This window comes from Schistocerca piceifrons, chromosome 2 (assembly GCF_021461385.2).
Source record: "Schistocerca piceifrons isolate TAMUIC-IGC-003096 chromosome 2, iqSchPice1.1, whole genome shotgun sequence".
Lineage (NCBI taxonomy): Eukaryota > Metazoa > Arthropoda > Insecta > Orthoptera > Acrididae > Schistocerca > Schistocerca piceifrons.
In genome coordinates, this window is record NC_060139.1 from 40,268,985 (window position 1) to 40,286,371 (window position 17,387).

The following is a 17,387-nucleotide window of genomic DNA, read 5'->3' on the forward strand; positions in this document are numbered from 1 at the left end:
AGCTGGAATGACATCCGTGTCGAGAACACGATGGCAGATATTCTCCGTGACGTACAACCGATCAAGGCGGCTGCATGCCGTCGAAGTAAAGTACGTAAATTTAACCTTAGTGGGGTTCTTGAGTTCCCATGCATCCTGCATTCGCAGATGACGTACCAGATCATGCAATTCCCGACAGTAATTGAAGTTCGGAGACTGATCTTTTCGATTGAGGACACAATTGAAGTCGCCACTAAGGATGAATTGTGATGGGTTCCGTCGCAACAAATAGATGATGTCTTCTTTGAAAAATTTGGCTCTATCGGATTTGCGAGTTGAACCAGACGGTGCGTAGATGTTCACTATGGTGACGTCAAAAATTTGACAGGCAATACCCCTACCACACTCGAGTATTTCAATGCTTCGAACAGGGATGCCCTCGCGTAATAAAATGGCTGTGCCTGTGCTCGTGTCTTTCGTTACATTTGCTATCGTATGAAAACCAGGGACGGGGAGACTTAACATAGACACTTCCTGTAGCAGTACAACATCGGCTTCAGAGTCGTAGATAAACTGTCGCAACAACGCTGTTGTCAAAGCTGACGTGATCCTGTTAATATTAAGAGACAGAAATTTATATGCCTGGGTCGTGCCCATCGAAGGAGGAAGAAAGCTTCATTGCATTAGCGGCCCAGTCCATCGCACTGTCAGACGGCGAATTTACAGTGCCAGGTTCGCGTCCAGATTCCGCGGCTCCTTTGGTCGGAGTCTTTCTTCGGGCCGCGGAGACATTTGGTTTGGGTTTAGTTTTCCGTCGTCCACCAGTCGGGAGTTCCATGGCAGAAGGTGGGGTGGGCGGATCATGACTGAAATCGGTAGTCGGAGTGCTGGCTTCCTCCACTGTAGCTAACTCGTGCGAAATCGCGGCGGCGGAAAGCAAGGTGTGTTTGTTTGTATCCACACGGTCTGTTGGTAAACAGTCTTCCGGCCTCTGAGGTTGGTTGTGTTCAGCGACGGGCGGGTTGGTGTTTACAACGGTCTCCGGACCAACGTCCTCGTCGGGTGGCTGTAGAGCCGACATCGGACGGTCGTCCACTTGTTGTGCATCCAAGTCGTGTAGTGGCGGGCCGGCCGGCGGCGTCACAACAGTCAGCTGTAAACACTGGTCGACACCGTTGTTGACCGACGCCGCCGGGGAAGCAGCGGCGTCGGAGCCCTCACCTATGCTGTCCACGGCAAGGGTTTCCTGCGAGGGAGGGTTCGCGTCCGTGACAGATATCTGGTCGTTGGCCGACAACTCTTCATCAGTTCCACTATCGTCACAGGTACGGCGTCGTTTGTTACCGACCGATAACGTGGTGCTGACAGCAAGTGGAAGCTTCTCGCTCTTTTGTGCTAAAGGCGGGAAGGACTCGTTGCTAAGATCGGGTTCAACGGCCTCTGACGTACTGGGTTGCAAAGTTGTCTCCCCCAACTTCTGATGTTGGGTCATAATATCAGCTAGTGTCAACCTCTGGCGTTTTTGTAGGGAGTTTTTAAGCACGAAAACACGCCGAGGACAATCACTGCGTAAATGACCACTCTCGTTACAAATATAACAAGTTTCGACTTGCCCACTATAAACGACATGTGCTTTATAGCCACAGACCACGATATTCGAGGGAATATTAACTTTAATGCTCATATCAACAGAACGAACCCCACTGTAGCATTGCAATTTGTGTTGGCTAGACCATTTTTCCATTCTGATTTGCCGAATATCACCGTATTTTGCAAGAACATCCTTCAACAGGTAATTGTCAACTTCTGGTGGCAAATTGAAGACCCGAACCTGCTTATATTCTACATCAGCATTGGTGATTATCACGGTACTCACCGACTGGTCTCGATGATGGAATTCCGCCTTTCCTCCAGTTTTCTGCAAGATTTTCTCCAGTTGTAACGGAGTGAGAAACTTGACAAAGAAACAGTAATCCGCCATATCATAGTACGCTGTGTGAACCTGGTCGGACGTTATCCCAATTATATCCACAATCCAATCATGAATTTCCAGGGAGCTTGGTTGCACACGACGCGATGCCTTGTCAAACTCAAAACACAATGTATTCTTTCGGGGAACCGATTTAGCCATAACTGTAACGACAAGCGGCCGAAACCGCTAGTAAGATAAACAAGACGACGAGAAGAGACAAAATCTCAAAATACCACGAGAAAACGCACAATCACAGTCACAAGAAACGATCAAAACACGGCTTGCGGCGCTACGACGGCACGGAAGTTTAGGCACGTCCGATCGCTGTCGCGGCTCAAGCGCAACTCGCTATCGAGCTACGCAATGTGGCACGTCTGCAGTCCAATACCCGATCCACCGTCTCATCCACCTTTATTACTGCCCTGACACTCATTTACGCACATATCTGCTTTCGTTCACGTTTGCTCGCCTGATGCTTGGACCCCAAAAACCACAACCCAAAGATATCGTAAATGCCGTGAGAATAACCAAGACTCAGCAAACAAAAGAATGTTCGGCTACCGGGAATCGATTCCGGGCCTCGTGGCTGAAAGCCATGTCTCCTAACAGCTTTCCTTTCTTTCAGGCCGCCAGACAATCAGACTTGCAAGGCAAGCACCATAGTCACTGCCGTTTCTCGTAGTATCTGTGGAACCTGTTCCCGCGTAATTTACTTGTTTTCCCGCATGTACGAAATTGGTAGTTTTGGAATATTTAAAATGCATTGTCAGATGTGGGGTTCGAACCCACGCTCCCCTTCGGGAACCAGAGCTTAAATCTGGCGCCTTAGACCGCTCGGCCAATCTGACGCGTGGGCGCCAGATCTCTTCCACCGTCGTTTCTCGGTATATCTCCAGAGCCTGACTGCGAAATTAGCGTGTTTTTTTCTTGTGTGAAGGAAATACGTTGGTTTTAGAGTATTTAAAACGAGTTGTCAGATGTGAGGTTGCACCCCACCCTCACTTTCGGGAACCACAGCTTAAACATGGTGCCTTACACCATTGTTTTCCGTCGCCATCTGTCTTGAGTGGAACGAGCAGAACTGTAGTTATCAATATTCACACTGACGCAGAGAAAACAAAAAACGACAGAAGAGGCCGTTCCCTAGCAACGGCTACGCTGTGCATTTCGCCCTCAGGGGAAGCTAATGATAGGCTCCAGGCGAGCATCAAACTAACCAACTTAATATTGTGATACTTAGGCGCTTTCTACTTCTGGATTGGCACACACATGCTGAATCGTCTCTGGATCATCAGTAAGTACGTCACATTAGATATTTGTTTTATCGCCCTGCTGTAAATTAAAGGGCAGTTTTTCAACGGCTGTCAGTTCTGCTTCTAGCTACGCTACATCGCCCTAGCAGCACCTACGCACTGCGTTCAGATGTGCTCACCTCCGCCCTGGCGTTGAGCGCCTACAGCGCCGTCGCCTTCGGCCTCTGATGGCAGGAGGGTAGCCGACACATCAAGGCGTGGGTGGGACGCAGCACAACGCGGTGGTGGTGTAACGGTCAGCATGGTTGCTTCCCAAGCAGTTGATCCGGGTTCGATTCCCGGCCACCGCACAAAAGGTACTTTTTTTCTTCTACGGGTATTCCACGTAACGAAACGCGATCTTCGAAACTGTGAACTGTCGCGGTACGAATAGTTTTCCTTCGCCCCTCGTCTCAGTCCGTGCTGCCAGGGCGCTAGTCTGCGGCTTTCGTTTCTCAGCATCGTGTGTCTCCATGTGTCGACTTGTCTCGACTTTGCTCGGCTGACGCGAAAGCTGACGCTTGGAAATGGGCATATATGTAGAGGGCAGGCGCGACAAACGACTGGGAGAGACCAAAAAACGACAAACACACGACAGAACCTTTCATTTTATTGTGGCCACAGATTCGCCCCTTAGTGTACCGAGAGGCAAGAGTGGCGTCAGCGTGCGGGACCGCATAATTATTGCTAAGCAACAACGAAGCCGAAGGAAAAATGCAAAATGAAAGAAGGCAACAGCACGTCGAGTTCCCAGCCGAGCACGCATCCATGTACTAACCACGGCCAACGATTCCTAACGCCGGTGAACAGACGAGAACCGCTGCACTACGCGCGGTGTGGCCGTTGGCGACAGTATCGCGCAACGTGTAGACACCTTACTTCTTGTGAAGATCGCTTGTTATTTACCTGGCAGTGTGTCGCTGGAGGAAGCATTGTCTTTTAGGGGAGAAAAATGAAATGGCACTTGGTGCGGTCGAATACGTGGCCTTTGTGTTCACAGCACGACGCTCTAACTTACTCAGCTATCGAGCTACGCAATGTGGCACGTCTGCAGTCCAATACCCGATCCACCGTCTCATCCACCTTTATTACTGCCCTGACACTCATTTACGCACATATCTGCTTTCGTTCACGTTTGCTCGCCTGATGCTTGGACCCCAAAAACCACAACCCAAAGATATCGTAAATGCCGTGAGAATAACCAAGACTCAGCAAACAAAAGAATGTTCGGCTACCGGGAATCGATTCCGGGCCTCGTGGCTGAAAGCCATGTCTCCTAACAGCTTTCCTTTCTTTCAGGCCGCCAGACAATCAGACTTGCAAGGCAAGCACCATAGTCACTGCCGTTTCTCGTAGTATCTGTGGAACCTGTTCCCGCGTAATTTACTTGTTTTCCCGCATGTACGAAATTGGTAGTTTTGGAATATTTAAAATGCATTGTCAGATGTGGGGTTCGAACCCACGCTCCCCTTCGGGAACCAGAGCTTAAATCTGGCGCCTTAGACCGCTCGGCCAATCTGACGCGTGGGCGCCAGATCTCTTCCACCGTCGTTTCTCGGTATATCTCCAGAGCCTGACTGCGAAATTAGCGTGTTTTTTTCTTGTGTGAAGGAAATACGTTGGTTTTAGAGTATTTAAAACGAGTTGTCAGATGTGAGGTTGCACCCCACCCTCACTTTCGGGAACCACAGCTTAAACATGGTGCCTTACACCATTGTTTTCCGTCGCCATCTGTCTTGAGTGGAACGAGCAGAACTGTAGTTATCAATATTCACACTGACGCAGAGAAAACAAAAAACGACAGAAGAGGCCGTTCCCTAGCAACGGCTACGCTGTGCATTTCGCCCTCAGGGGAAGCTAATGATAGGCTCCAGGCGAGCATCAAACTAACCAACTTAATATTGTGATACTTAGGCGCTTTCTACTTCTGGATTGGCACACACATGCTGAATCGTCTCTGGATCATCAGTAAGTACGTCACATTAGATATTTGTTTTATCGCCCTGCTGTAAATTAAAGGGCAGTTTTTCAACGGCTGTCAGTTCTGCTTCTAGCTACGCTACATCGCCCTAGCAGCACCTACGCACTGCGTTCAGATGTGCTCACCTCCGCCCTGGCGTTGAGCGCCTACAGCGCCGTCGCCTTCGGCCTCTGATGGCAGGAGGGTAGCCGACACATCAAGGCGTGGGTGGGACGCAGCACAACGCGGTGGTGGTGTAACGGTCAGCATGGTTGCTTCCCAAGCAGTTGATCCGGGTTCGATTCCCGGCCACCGCACAAAAGGTACTTTTTTTCTTCTACGGGTATTCCACGTAACGAAACGCGATCTTCGAAACTGTGAACTGTCGCGGTACGAATAGTTTTCCTTCGCCCCTCGTCTCAGTCCGTGCTGCCAGGGCGCTAGTCTGCGGCTTTCGTTTCTCAGCATCGTGTGTCTCCATGTGTCGACTTGTCTCGACTTTGCTCGGCTGACGCGAAAGCTGACGCTTGGAAATGGGCATATATGTAGAGGGCAGGCGCGACAAACGACTGGGAGAGACCAAAAAACGACAAACACACGACAGAACCTTTCATTTTATTGTGGCCACAGATTCGCCCCTTAGTGTACCGAGAGGCAAGAGTGGCGTCAGCGTGCGGGACCGCATAATTATTGCTAAGCAACAACGAAGCCGAAGGAAAAATGCAAAATGAAAGAAGGCAACAGCACGTCGAGTTCCCAGCCGAGCACGCATCCATGTACTAACCACGGCCAACGATTCCTAACGCCGGTGAACAGACGAGAACCGCTGCACTACGCGCGGTGTGGCCGTTGGCGACAGTATCGCGCAACGTGTAGACACCTTACTTCTTGTGAAGATCGCTTGTTATTTACCTGGCAGTGTGTCGCTGGAGGAAGCATTGTCTTTTAGGGGAGAAAAATGAAATGGCACTTGGTGCGGTCGAATACGTGGCCTTTGTGTTCACAGCACGACGCTCTAACTTACTCAGCTATCGAGCTACGCAATGTGGCACGTCTGCAGTCCAATACCCGATCCACCGTCTCATCCACCTTTATTACTGCCCTGACACTCATTTACGCACATATCTGCTTTCGTTCACGTTTGCTCGCCTGATGCTTGGACCCCAAAAACCACAACCCAAAGATATCGTAAATGCCGTGAGAATAACCAAGACTCAGCAAACAAAAGAATGTTCGGCTACCGGGAATCGATTCCGGGCCTCGTGGCTGAAAGCCATGTCTCCTAACAGCTTTCCTTTCTTTCAGGCCGCCAGACAATCAGACTTGCAAGGCAAGCACCATAGTCACTGCCGTTTCTCGTAGTATCTGTGGAACCTGTTCCCGCGTAATTTACTTGTTTTCCCGCATGTACGAAATTGGTAGTTTTGGAATATTTAAAATGCATTGTCAGATGTGGGGTTCGAACCCACGCTCCCCTTCGGGAACCAGAGCTTAAATCTGGCGCCTTAGACCGCTCGGCCAATCTGACGCGTGGGCGCCAGATCTCTTCCACCGTCGTTTCTCGGTATATCTCCAGAGCCTGACTGCGAAATTAGCGTGTTTTTTTCTTGTGTGAAGGAAATACGTTGGTTTTAGAGTATTTAAAACGAGTTGTCAGATGTGAGGTTGCACCCCACCCTCACTTTCGGGAACCACAGCTTAAACATGGTGCCTTACACCATTGTTTTCCGTCGCCATCTGTCTTGAGTGGAACGAGCAGAACTGTAGTTATCAATATTCACACTGACGCAGAGAAAACAAAAAACGACAGAAGAGGCCGTTCCCTAGCAACGGCTACGCTGTGCATTTCGCCCTCAGGGGAAGCTAATGATAGGCTCCAGGCGAGCATCAAACTAACCAACTTAATATTGTGATACTTAGGCGCTTTCTACTTCTGGATTGGCACACACATGCTGAATCGTCTCTGGATCATCAGTAAGTACGTCACATTAGATATTTGTTTTATCGCCCTGCTGTAAATTAAAGGGCAGTTTTTCAACGGCTGTCAGTTCTGCTTCTAGCTACGCTACATCGCCCTAGCAGCACCTACGCACTGCGTTCAGATGTGCTCACCTCCGCCCTGGCGTTGAGCGCCTACAGCGCCGTCGCCTTCGGCCTCTGATGGCAGGAGGGTAGCCGACACATCAAGGCGTGGGTGGGACGCAGCACAACGCGGTGGTGGTGTAACGGTCAGCATGGTTGCTTCCCAAGCAGTTGATCCGGGTTCGATTCCCGGCCACCGCACAAAAGGTACTTTTTTTCTTCTACGGGTATTCCACGTAACGAAACGCGATCTTCGAAACTGTGAACTGTCGCGGTACGAATAGTTTTCCTTCGCCCCTCGTCTCAGTCCGTGCTGCCAGGGCGCTAGTCTGCGGCTTTCGTTTCTCAGCATCGTGTGTCTCCATGTGTCGACTTGTCTCGACTTTGCTCGGCTGACGCGAAAGCTGACGCTTGGAAATGGGCATATATGTAGAGGGCAGGCGCGACAAACGACTGGGAGAGACCAAAAAACGACAAACACACGACAGAACCTTTCATTTTATTGTGGCCACAGATTCGCCCCTTAGTGTACCGAGAGGCAAGAGTGGCGTCAGCGTGCGGGACCGCATAATTATTGCTAAGCAACAACGAAGCCGAAGGAAAAATGCAAAATGAAAGAAGGCAACAGCACGTCGAGTTCCCAGCCGAGCACGCATCCATGTACTAACCACGGCCAACGATTCCTAACGCCGGTGAACAGACGAGAACCGCTGCACTACGCGCGGTGTGGCCGTTGGCGACAGTATCGCGCAACGTGTAGACACCTTACTTCTTGTGAAGATCGCTTGTTATTTACCTGGCAGTGTGTCGCTGGAGGAAGCATTGTCTTTTAGGGGAGAAAAATGAAATGGCACTTGGTGCGGTCGAATACGTGGCCTTTGTGTTCACAGCACGACGCTCTAACTTACTCAGCTATCGAGCTACGCAATGTGGCACGTCTGCAGTCCAATACCCGATCCACCGTCTCATCCACCTTTATTACTGCCCTGACACTCATTTACGCACATATCTGCTTTCGTTCACGTTTGCTCGCCTGATGCTTGGACCCCAAAAACCACAACCCAAAGATATCGTAAATGCCGTGAGAATAACCAAGACTCAGCAAACAAAAGAATGTTCGGCTACCGGGAATCGATTCCGGGCCTCGTGGCTGAAAGCCATGTCTCCTAACAGCTTTCCTTTCTTTCAGGCCGCCAGACAATCAGACTTGCAAGGCAAGCACCATAGTCACTGCCGTTTCTCGTAGTATCTGTGGAACCTGTTCCCGCGTAATTTACTTGTTTTCCCGCATGTACGAAATTGGTAGTTTTGGAATATTTAAAATGCATTGTCAGATGTGGGGTTCGAACCCACGCTCCCCTTCGGGAACCAGAGCTTAAATCTGGCGCCTTAGACCGCTCGGCCAATCTGACGCGTGGGCGCCAGATCTCTTCCACCGTCGTTTCTCGGTATATCTCCAGAGCCTGACTGCGAAATTAGCGTGTTTTTTTCTTGTGTGAAGGAAATACGTTGGTTTTAGAGTATTTAAAACGAGTTGTCAGATGTGAGGTTGCACCCCACCCTCACTTTCGGGAACCACAGCTTAAACATGGTGCCTTACACCATTGTTTTCCGTCGCCATCTGTCTTGAGTGGAACGAGCAGAACTGTAGTTATCAATATTCACACTGACGCAGAGAAAACAAAAAACGACAGAAGAGGCCGTTCCCTAGCAACGGCTACGCTGTGCATTTCGCCCTCAGGGGAAGCTAATGATAGGCTCCAGGCGAGCATCAAACTAACCAACTTAATATTGTGATACTTAGGCGCTTTCTACTTCTGGATTGGCACACACATGCTGAATCGTCTCTGGATCATCAGTAAGTACGTCACATTAGATATTTGTTTTATCGCCCTGCTGTAAATTAAAGGGCAGTTTTTCAACGGCTGTCAGTTCTGCTTCTAGCTACGCTACATCGCCCTAGCAGCACCTACGCACTGCGTTCAGATGTGCTCACCTCCGCCCTGGCGTTGAGCGCCTACAGCGCCGTCGCCTTCGGCCTCTGATGGCAGGAGGGTAGCCGACACATCAAGGCGTGGGTGGGACGCAGCACAACGCGGTGGTGGTGTAACGGTCAGCATGGTTGCTTCCCAAGCAGTTGATCCGGGTTCGATTCCCGGCCACCGCACAAAAGGTACTTTTTTTCTTCTACGGGTATTCCACGTAACGAAACGCGATCTTCGAAACTGTGAACTGTCGCGGTACGAATAGTTTTCCTTCGCCCCTCGTCTCAGTCCGTGCTGCCAGGGCGCTAGTCTGCGGCTTTCGTTTCTCAGCATCGTGTGTCTCCATGTGTCGACTTGTCTCGACTTTGCTCGGCTGACGCGAAAGCTGACGCTTGGAAATGGGCATATATGTAGAGGGCAGGCGCGACAAACGACTGGGAGAGACCAAAAAACGACAAACACACGACAGAACCTTTCATTTTATTGTGGCCACAGATTCGCCCCTTAGTGTACCGAGAGGCAAGAGTGGCGTCAGCGTGCGGGACCGCATAATTATTGCTAAGCAACAACGAAGCCGAAGGAAAAATGCAAAATGAAAGAAGGCAACAGCACGTCGAGTTCCCAGCCGAGCACGCATCCATGTACTAACCACGGCCAACGATTCCTAACGCCGGTGAACAGACGAGAACCGCTGCACTACGCGCGGTGTGGCCGTTGGCGACAGTATCGCGCAACGTGTAGACACCTTACTTCTTGTGAAGATCGCTTGTTATTTACCTGGCAGTGTGTCGCTGGAGGAAGCATTGTCTTTTAGGGGAGAAAAATGAAATGGCACTTGGTGCGGTCGAATACGTGGCCTTTGTGTTCACAGCACGACGCTCTAACTTACTCAGCTATCGAGCTACGCAATGTGGCACGTCTGCAGTCCAATACCCGATCCACCGTCTCATCCACCTTTATTACTGCCCTGACACTCATTTACGCACATATCTGCTTTCGTTCACGTTTGCTCGCCTGATGCTTGGACCCCAAAAACCACAACCCAAAGATATCGTAAATGCCGTGAGAATAACCAAGACTCAGCAAACAAAAGAATGTTCGGCTACTGGGAATCGATTCCGGGCCTCGTGGCTGAAAGCCATGTCTCCTAACAGCTTTCCATTCTTTCAGGCCGCCAGACAATCAGACTTGCAAGGCAAGCACCATAGTCACTGCCGTTTCTCGTAGTATCTGTGGAACCTGTTCCCGCGTAATTTACTTGTTTTCCCGCATGTACGAAATTGGTAGTTTTGGAATATTTAAAATGCATTGTCAGATGTGGGGTTCGAACCCACGCTCCCCTTCGGGAACCAGAGCTTAAATCTGGCGCCTTAGACCGCTCGGCCAATCTGACGCGTGGGCGCCAGATCTCTTCCACCGTCGTTTCTCGGTATATCTCCAGAGCCTGACTGCGAAATTAGCGTGTTTTTTCCTTGTGTGAAGGATATACGTTGGTTTTAGAGTATTTAAAACGAGTTGTCAGATGTGAGGTTGCACCCCACCCTCACGTTCGGGAACCACAGCTTAAACATGGTGCCTTACACCATTGTTTTCCGTCGCCATCTGTCTTGAGTGGAACGAGCAGAACTGTAGTTATCAATATTCACACTGACACAGAGAAAACAAAAAACGACAGAAGAGGCCGTTCCCTAGCAACGGCTACGCTGTGCATTTCGCCCTCAGGGGAAGCTAATGATAGGCTCCAGGCGAGCATCAAACTAACCAACTTAATATTGTGATACTTAGGCGCTTTCTACTTCTGGATTGGCACACACATGCTGAATCGTCTCTGGATCATCAGTAAGTACGTCACATTAGATATTTGTTTTATCGCCCTGCTGTAAATTAAAGGGCAGTTTTTCAACGGCTGTCAGTTCTGCTTCTAGCTACGCTACATCGCCCTAGCAGCACCTACGCACTGCGTTCAGATGTGCTCACCTCCGCCCTGGCGTTGAGCGCCTACAGCGCCGTCGCCTTCGGCCTCTGATGGCAGGAGGGTAGCCGACACATCAAGGCGTGGGTGGGACGCAGCACAACGCGGTGGTGGTGTAACGGTCAGCATGGTTGCTTCCCAAGCAGTTGATCCGGGTTCGATTCCCGGCCACCGCACAAAAGGTACTTTTTTTCTTCTACGGGTATTCCACGTAACGAAACGCGATCTTCGAAACTGTGAACTGTCGCGGTACGAATAGTTTTCCTTCGCCCCTCGTCTCAGTCCGTGCTGCCAGGGCGCTAGTCTGCGGCTTTCGTTTCTCAGCATCGTGTGTCTCCATGTGTCGACTTGTCTCGACTTTGCTCGGCTGACGCGAAAGCTGACGCTTGGAAATGGGCATATATGTAGAGGGCAGGCGCGACAAACGACTGGGAGAGACCAAAAAACGACAAACACACGACAGAACCTTTCATTTTATTGTGGCCACAGATTCGCCCCTTAGTGTACCGAGAGGCAAGAGTGGCGTCAGCGTGCGGGACCGCATAATTATTGCTAAGCAACAACGAAGCCGAAAGAAAAATGCAAAATGAAAGAAGGCAACAGCACGTCGAGTTCCCTGCCGAGCACGCATCCATGTACTAACCACGGCCAACGATTCCTAACGCCGGTGAACAGACGAGAACCGCTGCACTACGCGCGGTGTGGCCGTTGGCGACAGTATCGCGCAACGTGTAGACACCTTACTTCTTGTGAAGATCGCTTGTTATTTACCTGGCAGTGTGTCGCTGGAGGAAGCATTGTCTTTTAGGGGAGAAAAATGAAATGGCACTTGGTGCGGTCGAATACGTGGCCTTTGTGTTCACAGCACGACGCTCTAACTTACTCAGCTATCGAGCTACGCAATGTGGCACGTCTGCAGTCCAATACCCGATCCACCGTCTCATCCACCTTTATTACTGCCCTGACACTCATTTACGCACATATCTGCTTTCGTTCACGTTTGCTCGCCTGATGCTTGGACCCCAAAAACCACAACCCAAAGATATCGTAAATGCCGTGAGAATAACCAAGACTCAGCAAACAAAAGAATGTTCGGCTACCGGGAATCGATTCCGGGCCTCGTGGCTGAAAGCCATGTCTCCTAACAGCTTTCCATTCTTTCAGGCCGCCAGACAATCAGACTTGCAAGGCAAGCACCATAGTCACTGCCGTTTCTCGTAGTATCTGTGGAACCTGTTCCCGCGTAATTTACTTGTTTTCCCGCATGTACGAAATTGGTAGTTTTGGAATATTTAAAATGCATTGTCAGATGTGGGGTTCGAACCCACGCTCCCCTTCGGGAACCAGAGCTTAAATCTGGCGCCTTAGACCGCTCGGCCAATCTGACGCGTGGGCGCCAGATCTCTTCCACCGTCGTTTCTCGGTATATCTCCAGAGCCTGACTGCGAAATTAGCGTGTTTTTTTCTTGTGTGAAGGAAATACGTTGGTTTTAGAGTATTTAAAACGAGTTGTCAGATGTGAGGTTGCACCCCACCCTCACTTTCGGGAACCACAGCTTAAACATGGTGCCTTACACCATTGTTTTCCGTCGCCATCTGTCTTGAGTGGAACGAGCAGAACTGTAGTTATCAATATTCACACTGACGCAGAGAAAACAAAAAACGACAGAAGAGGCCGTTCCCTAGCAACGGCTACGCTGTGCATTTCGCCCTCAGGGGAAGCTAATGATAGGCTCCAGGCGAGCATCAAACTAACCAACTTAATATTGTGATACTTAGGCGCTTTCTACTTCTGGATTGGCACACACATGCTGAATCGTCTCTGGATCATCAGTAAGTACGTCACATTAGATATTTGTTTTATCGCCCTGCTGTAAATTAAAGGGCAGTTTTTCAACGGCTGTCAGTTCTGCTTCTAGCTACGCTACATCGCCCTAGCAGCACCTACGCACTGCGTTCAGATGTGCTCACCTCCGCCCTGGCGTTGAGCGCCTACAGCGCCGTCGCCTTCGGCCTCTGATGGCAGGAGGGTAGCCGACACATCAAGGCGTGGGTGGGACGCAGCACAACGCGGTGGTGGTGTAACGGTCAGCATGGTTGCTTCCCAAGCAGTTGATCCGGGTTCGATTCCCGGCCACCGCACAAAAGGTACTTTTTTTCTTCTACGGGTATTCCACGTAACGAAACGCGATCTTCGAAACTGTGAACTGTCGCGGTACGAATAGTTTTCCTTCGCCCCTCGTCTCAGTCCGTGCTGCCAGGGCGCTAGTCTGCGGCTTTCGTTTCTCAGCATCGTGTGTCTCCATGTGTCGACTTGTCTCGACTTTGCTCGGCTGACGCGAAAGCTGACGCTTGGAAATGGGCATATATGTAGAGGGCAGGCGCGACAAACGACTGGGAGAGACCAAAAAACGACAAACACACGACAGAACCTTTCATTTTATTGTGGCCACAGATTCGCCCCTTAGTGTACCGAGAGGCAAGAGTGGCGTCAGCGTGCGGGACCGCATAATTATTGCTAAGCAACAACGAAGCCGAAAGAAAAATGCAAAATGAAAGAAGGCAACAGCACGTCGAGTTCCCTGCCGAGCACGCATCCATGTACTAACCACGGCCAACGATTCCTAACGCCGGTGAACAGACGAGAACCGCTGCACTACGCGCGGTGTGGCCGTTGGCGACAGTATCGCGCAACGTGTAGACACCTTACTTCTTGTGAAGATCGCTTGTTATTTACCTGGCAGTGTGTCGCTGGAGGAAGCATTGTCTTTTAGGGGAGAAAAATGAAATGGCACTTGGTGCGGTCGAATACGTGGCCTTTGTGTTCACAGCACGACGCTCTAACTTACTCAGCTATCGAGCTACGCAATGTGGCACGTCTGCAGTCCAATACCCGATCCACCGTCTCATCCACCTTTATTACTGCCCTCACACTCATTTACGCACATATCTGCTTTCGTTCACGTTTGCTCGCCTGATGCTTGGACCCCAAAAACCACAACCCAAAGATATCGTAAATGCCGTGAGAATAACCAAGACTCAGCAAACAAAAGAATGTTCGGCTACCGGGAATCGATTCCGGGCCTCGTGGCTGAAAGCCATGTCTCCTAACAGCTTTCCATTCTTTCAGGCCGCCAGACAATCAGACTTGCAAGGCAAGCACCATAGTCACTGCCGTTTCTCGTAGTATCTGTGGAACCTGTTCCCGCGTAATTTACTTGTTTTCCCGCATGTACGAAATTGGTAGTTTTGGAATATTTAAAATGCATTGTCAGATGTGGGGTTCGAACCCACGCTCCCCTTCGGGAACCAGAGCTTAAATCTGGCGCCTTAGACCGCTCGGCCAATCTGACGCGTGGGCGCCAGATCTCTTCCACCGTCGTTTCTCGGTATATCTCCAGAGCCTGACTGCGAAATTAGCGTGTTTTTTTCTTGTGTGAAGGAAATACGTTGGTTTTAGAGTATTTAAAACGAGTTGTCAGATGTGAGGTTGCACCCCACCCTCACTTTCGGGAACCACAGCTTAAACATGGTGCCTTACACCATTGTTTTCCGTCGCCATCTGTCTTGAGTGGAACGAGCAGAACTGTAGTTATCAATATTCACACTGACGCAGAGAAAACAAAAAACGACAGAAGAGGCCGTTCCCTAGCAACGGCTACGCTGTGCATTTCGCCCTCAGGGGAAGCTAATGATAGGCTCCAGGCGAGCATCAAACTAACCAACTTAATATTGTGATACTTAGGCGCTTTCTACTTCTGGATTGGCACACACATGCTGAATCGTCTCTGGATCATCAGTAAGTACGTCACATTAGATATTTGTTTTATCGCCCTGCTGTAAATTAAAGGGCAGTTTTTCAACGGCTGTCAGTTCTGCTTCTAGCTACGCTACATCGCCCTAGCAGCACCTACGCACTGCGTTCAGATGTGCTCACCTCCGCCCTGGCGTTGAGCGCCTACAGCGCCGTCGCCTTCGGCCTCTGATGGCAGGAGGGTAGCCGACACATCAAGGCGTGGGTGGGACGCAGCACAACGCGGTGGTGGTGTAACGGTCAGCATGGTTGCTTCCCAAGCAGTTGATCCGGGTTCGATTCCCGGCCACCGCACAAAAGGTACTTTTTTTCTTCTACGGGTATTCCACGTAACGAAACGCGATCTTCGAAACTGTGAACTGTCGCGGTACGAATAGTTTTCCTTCGCCCCTCGTCTCAGTCCGTGCTGCCAGGGCGCTAGTCTGCGGCTTTCGTTTCTCAGCATCGTGTGTCTCCATGTGTCGACTTGTCTCGACTTTGCTCGGCTGACGCGAAAGCTGACGCTTGGAAATGGGCATATATGTAGAGGGCAGGCGCGACAAACGACTGGGAGAGACCAAAAAACGACAAACACACGACAGAACCTTTCATTTTATTGTGGCCACAGATTCGCCCCTTAGTGTACCGAGAGGCAAGAGTGGCGTCAGCGTGCGGGACCGCATAATTATTGCTAAGCAACAACGAAGCCGAAGGAAAAATGCAAAATGAAAGAAGGCAACAGCACGTCGAGTTCCCTGCCGAGCACGCATCCATGTACTAACCACGGCCAACGATTCCTAACGCCGGTGAACAGACGAGAACCGCTGCACTACGCGCGGTGTGGCCGTTGGCGACAGTATCGCGCAACGTGTAGACACCTTACTTCTTGTGAAGATCGCTTGTTATTTACCTGGCAGTGTGTCGCTGGAGGAAGCATTGTCTTTTAGGGGAGAAAAATGAAATGGCACTTGGTGCGGTCGAATACGTGGCCTTCGTGTTCACAGCACGACGCTCTAACTTACTCAGCTATCGAGCTACGCAATGTGGCACGTCTGCAGTCCAATACCCGATCCACCGTCTCATCCACCTTTATTACTGCCCTGACACTCATTTACGCACATATCTGCTTTCGTTCACGTTTGCTCGCCTGATGCTTGGACCCCAAAAACCACAACCCAAAGATATCGTAAATGCCGTGAGAATAACCAAGACTCAGCAAACAAAAGAATGTTCGGCTACCGGGAATCGATTCCGGGCCTCGTGGCTGAAAGCCATGTCTCCTAACAGCTTTCCATTCTTTCAGGCCGCCAGACAATCAGACTTGCAAGGCAAGCACCATAGTCACTGCCGTTTCTCGTAGTATCTGTGGAACCTGTTCCCGCGTAATTTACTTGTTTTCCCGCATGTACGAAATTGGTAGTTTTGGAATATTTAAAATGCATTGTCAGATGTGGGGTTCGAACCCACGCTCCCCTTCGGGAACCAGAGCTTAAATCTGGCGCCTTAGACCGCTCGGCCAATCTGACGCGTGGGCGCCAGATCTCTTCCACCGTCGTTTCTCGGTATATCTCCAGAGCCTGACTGCGAAATTAGCGTGTTTTTTTCTTGTGTGAAGGAAATACGTTGGTTTTAGAGTATTTAAAACGAGTTGTCAGATGTGAGGTTGCACCCCACCCTCACTTTCGGGAACCACAGCTTAAACATGGTGCCTTACACCATTGTTTTCCGTCGCCATCTGTCTTGAGTGGAACGAGCAGAACTGTAGTTATCAATATTCACACTGACGCAGAGAAAACAAAAAACGACAGAAGAGGCCGTTCCCTAGCAACGGCTACGCTGTGCATTTCGCCCTCAGGGGAAGCTAATGATAGGCTCCAGGCGAGCATCAAACTAACCAACTTAATATTGTGATACTTAGGCGCTTTCTACTTCTGGATTGGCACACACATGCTGAATCGTCTCTGGATCATCAGTAAGTACGTCACATTAGATATTTGTTTTATCGCCCTGCTGTAAATTAAAGGGCAGTTTTTCAACGGCTGTCAGTTCTGCTTCTAGCTACGCTACATCGCCCTAGCAGCACCTACGCACTGCGTTCAGATGTGCTCACCTCCGCCCTGGCGTTGAGCGCCTACAGCGCCGTCGCCTTCGGCCTCTGATGGCAGGAGGGTAGCCGACACATCAAGGCGTGGGTGGGACGCAGCACAACGCGGTGGTCGTGTAACGGTCAGCATGGTTGCTTCCCAAGCAGTTGATCCGGGTTCGATTCCCGGCCACCGCACAAAAGGTACTTTTTTTCTTCTACGGGTATTCCACGTAACGAAACGCGATCTTCGAAACTGTGAACTGTCG

General features: G+C 50.3%; 16 non-coding genes across 16 annotated transcripts; 8 read left to right on the forward strand and 8 right to left on the reverse strand.

Moving 5' to 3' along the window:
* Window positions 1–2,715: 2,715 nt before the first annotated feature.
* Window positions 2,716–2,799, reverse strand: Trnal-uaa. Its single transcript has one exon. It is a non-coding gene; the product is annotated as a tRNA-Leu (tRNA).
* A 683-nt stretch (window positions 2,800–3,482) lies between these two features.
* Trnag-ccc lies at window positions 3,483–3,554 on the forward strand. Its single transcript has one exon. It is a non-coding gene; the product is annotated as a tRNA-Gly (tRNA).
* Window positions 3,555–4,681: 1,127 nt separating this feature from the next.
* Window positions 4,682–4,765, reverse strand: Trnal-uaa. The gene has a single exon. It is a non-coding gene; the product is annotated as a tRNA-Leu (tRNA).
* Window positions 4,766–5,448: 683 nt separating this feature from the next.
* Trnag-ccc lies at window positions 5,449–5,520 on the forward strand. Its single transcript has one exon. It is a non-coding gene; the product is annotated as a tRNA-Gly (tRNA).
* A 1,127-nt stretch (window positions 5,521–6,647) lies between these two features.
* Trnal-uaa lies at window positions 6,648–6,731 on the reverse strand. The gene has a single exon. It is a non-coding gene; the product is annotated as a tRNA-Leu (tRNA).
* Window positions 6,732–7,414: 683 nt separating this feature from the next.
* Trnag-ccc lies at window positions 7,415–7,486 on the forward strand. Its single transcript has one exon. It is a non-coding gene; the product is annotated as a tRNA-Gly (tRNA).
* Window positions 7,487–8,613: 1,127 nt separating this feature from the next.
* Window positions 8,614–8,697, reverse strand: Trnal-uaa. Its single transcript has one exon. It is a non-coding gene; the product is annotated as a tRNA-Leu (tRNA).
* A 683-nt stretch (window positions 8,698–9,380) lies between these two features.
* Trnag-ccc lies at window positions 9,381–9,452 on the forward strand. The gene has a single exon. It is a non-coding gene; the product is annotated as a tRNA-Gly (tRNA).
* Window positions 9,453–10,579: 1,127 nt separating this feature from the next.
* Window positions 10,580–10,663, reverse strand: Trnal-uaa. The gene has a single exon. It is a non-coding gene; the product is annotated as a tRNA-Leu (tRNA).
* A 683-nt stretch (window positions 10,664–11,346) lies between these two features.
* Window positions 11,347–11,418, forward strand: Trnag-ccc. Its single transcript has one exon. It is a non-coding gene; the product is annotated as a tRNA-Gly (tRNA).
* A 1,127-nt stretch (window positions 11,419–12,545) lies between these two features.
* Window positions 12,546–12,629, reverse strand: Trnal-uaa. Its single transcript has one exon. It is a non-coding gene; the product is annotated as a tRNA-Leu (tRNA).
* A 683-nt stretch (window positions 12,630–13,312) lies between these two features.
* On the forward strand, window positions 13,313–13,384 carry Trnag-ccc. The gene has a single exon. It is a non-coding gene; the product is annotated as a tRNA-Gly (tRNA).
* Window positions 13,385–14,511: 1,127 nt separating this feature from the next.
* Trnal-uaa lies at window positions 14,512–14,595 on the reverse strand. Its single transcript has one exon. It is a non-coding gene; the product is annotated as a tRNA-Leu (tRNA).
* Window positions 14,596–15,278: 683 nt separating this feature from the next.
* On the forward strand, window positions 15,279–15,350 carry Trnag-ccc. The gene has a single exon. It is a non-coding gene; the product is annotated as a tRNA-Gly (tRNA).
* Window positions 15,351–16,477: 1,127 nt separating this feature from the next.
* Window positions 16,478–16,561, reverse strand: Trnal-uaa. Its single transcript has one exon. It is a non-coding gene; the product is annotated as a tRNA-Leu (tRNA).
* Window positions 16,562–17,244: 683 nt separating this feature from the next.
* Trnag-ccc lies at window positions 17,245–17,316 on the forward strand. Its single transcript has one exon. It is a non-coding gene; the product is annotated as a tRNA-Gly (tRNA).
* Window positions 17,317–17,387: the final 71 nt, after the last annotated feature.